This window comes from Ambystoma mexicanum, chromosome 14, assembly GCF_040938575.1.
Source record: "Ambystoma mexicanum isolate Mex_15411 chromosome 14, UKY_AmexF1_1, whole genome shotgun sequence".
In the NCBI taxonomy this organism is placed as follows: domain Eukaryota; kingdom Metazoa; phylum Chordata; class Amphibia; order Caudata; family Ambystomatidae; genus Ambystoma; species Ambystoma mexicanum.
The window spans coordinates 392032661-392035468 of NC_090940.1; the positions used below are offsets into that span (position 1 = coordinate 392032661).

Consider the following 2808-nt stretch of genomic DNA (forward strand, 5'->3'; position numbering starts at 1 on the left):
AGAATAACGCGAAGCATGTGCTGCTGTTCGGGCGTGGTTTAAATAGCCTCCAAAGTAGTTCCAGGTAAGAAGTCCCTAGAACCACACACGATTAAAAAATAGTCCCTGTAGTAAAATAGTCCCATCCAGGCCTCATGTTGGCTTGGATTCATTTGCAGCATGGTCTGCATGAGGCAAGTAAAGACTATGAGCCTGGTGCCTATGGCACCAGGACTGATTTCTATTATGAGCCTGGCGCCTAAGGCGCCAGGACTGAACCCAGACAGCCCCCAGCCGGGGCTGCTGGGGTTTTATTAAATATCTGGATGTCTGCTCCCGGGGCTGATGGGCTTGTTCCGGATGCCCGGGGGTAGGCATCATGACACCCACACTCCTCCTCTTCCCTCTCCATCTGTGCTTGCTGACCCTCCTTTAGCCACCCCCCCACCATCCTTCTCGTCCTTTCCTCTTTTCACCCCTGACGAGGTTGCTAGACAAGTCCGATCTATGAAAGCCTCTTCAAAACAGGTTCATCCCTGTTCCTCTAAAACCATCAAGGACCACATTGACACCCTCGCTCCGGCCCTTGCTGATTTTTGCAACCACTCCTTTGGCTCTGGATCCTTCCCCTCCCCTCTGAAGCACTCCTTTGTGCATCGTCTTCTCAAGAAACCCACAGCTGACCCTTCTTGTCCAGCTAACTATCGCCCAATTTCCATTACTCCCTTTCTTGGCAAACTCCTGGAAAAGTTGGCCATCTCTCAGCTTAACCTTCATTCCAATTCTGTTGGCTGTCTCCATGACCACTAGTCTGGCTTCAGAGCTGCCAGAAGCACGGACACTGCTCTCCTAAACATCCGTGAAGATCTGCTCACCAACCTTGACTCTAACATTCCCTCTGTCCTCATCCTCCTCGATCTCTCTTCTGCCTTCGACACGGTCAACCATACCATCCTGCTCAACCGTCTCCTTGAAAACCTGGGTATCACTGATCAGGCTCTGGCCTGGCTGACCTCTTTGCTCTCAGATCGACCCTCCCAGGTCCAACTTAGGTCCTTCCTTTCATCTATCTTCCTTTCTACCTGTGGTGTTCCCCAAGGGTCTAACCTCTCACCCTGGCTTTTCAACCAATACCTGGCAACTCTCGCCCACTGCATTGCCATTTTCTGCTCAAATTTCCAGTGCTTCGTTGACGACACTCAACTCATTTTCAGGCTGCCCTCTGCCACCTCCTCTCCCTCTCTCATCTCTGATTGCCTAACTGCCATTCAAGATTGGTGTGCCGCCAATGATCTTTGTCTGAATGCCAGCAAGACGGAGATCCTCCTCATCGGCACACCTTCACCATCCTTTCCCCTCACTCTCTGGCCGGCCTCCCTTGGCCCTCCTCCTACCCCCACCTGCGAGGCTAAGAACCTCAGGGTCATCTTTGACTCCACCCTTTCCTTCTCTGCCCACATCTCTGAGGTCTCTAAAAAGTCAAATTTCCGACTGCACCTCCTCTGAGGTACTCTGCATTTCCTCTCCTTCCCCCAGAAGCTCATGGTATCTCAAGCTCTGGTTCTCTCTAGCTTGGACTATTGTAACAGCCTCTTTCTAAATCTACATGCCTCTACTCTCCACTCTCTGCAACTAATCCAGAACAGGACTGCGAGACTTGTCCTTGGCCTCAAGCCCTGGGATCGTATCTCTGCAACTCTGAAATCTCTTCACTGGCTCCCAGTGGATGCAAGGATTAAATTCAAAACCCTCTGCATTGTCCACAAGGCTTTCTGGGGCCTGGGTCCAAAATACCTTCAGCTATCCCTCCGCAAATACCTCCCCTCTCGAGCTCTTCGATCCTCTACCTCCAACTCACTCAGGGTCAGTCGTTTTTCTAAGAAACGAGCTGGTGGTAGATCTCTGTCTTCGGCTGGGGCCTCCCTCTGGAACAGCCTCCCTGCCACTCTAAAACTTGAGGAGAACCATCTCCGATTCCGGAAGCACCTCAATACCTTCCTCTTTTCTTCTGCCTTCGCTCTCCCTCTCCCCTGCTGATTTGTTCTATCTTGGCACCGTGCACCTGGCCATCCTCTGTCAGTTGGGCCCAGGTACCTGCTCATCCTGGAGGGATCCCCGGGGCGATTGATGTACAAGTGACCCTCAGACAGGCGTAGCCCCGGGAAAAACCTAGGGCCACATGGTGCGTTCGAATTGTTGATCAGTGTGTCTTGCAATTCACACTAATTCTCGCAGCTAGCTGCATTCTTCATCGATGCACTAGTCGAGTGATCCACCGCCAAGAGTGATAGGCAACTTTTTTTTTGTTCCAGGGGTCGGCCTGACCCTGCCAGGGCAGGAGAGGTCGAGGGAGGCAGCGCCGCCTGTGGCGGGACAGTCCAGTGCCCTGTCTAGCTCGGCCGAAACCATTGTGGTTGAAAAAAAAGAAAAAAATCCAGGTGCTCAGCCTGACCACCACCTGCAGCAGCACAGCACTTCCCAGGGGGATGGAGGTAGGCCGCTCTGCCACCTGCCCACCCGAACCGATCCACTCCTCCTTCTCCAACCCCTTCCGCTACCCTTTTGGAGGGCGCTGGGAGACGGACAGCGAGGCGGGCCACAGACTGCACAGACAGGGGGTTGGGTGGGACCGCTAGAGTCTTCAAACCCGAGCCCAGCTGCATAGGGCCCAGCTCCAGGTACCTGAGCAAGAGGGAAGGTCACCCACTGTGCCAGTGGGCCTGGCCATCGCTCGCCCACAGATGTGGGTGGCTGGAACCTTGGCGCACACCATCGAGTAAGCCAGCTGCACTATGGCTCAGGGCTCATGCCTGGCGTGGCTGGCCCCTG

The 2808-nt window shown here is 54.0% G+C and overlaps 1 non-coding gene across 1 annotated transcript; it reads right to left on the reverse strand.

Annotated features, from left to right (window-relative positions):
- Positions 1–2115: 2115 nt before the first annotated feature.
- Positions 2116–2266, reverse strand: LOC138527702 (5.8S ribosomal RNA). Its single transcript, XR_011284006.1, has one exon. It is a non-coding gene; the product is annotated as a 5.8S ribosomal RNA (ribosomal RNA).
- Positions 2267–2808: the final 542 nt, after the last annotated feature.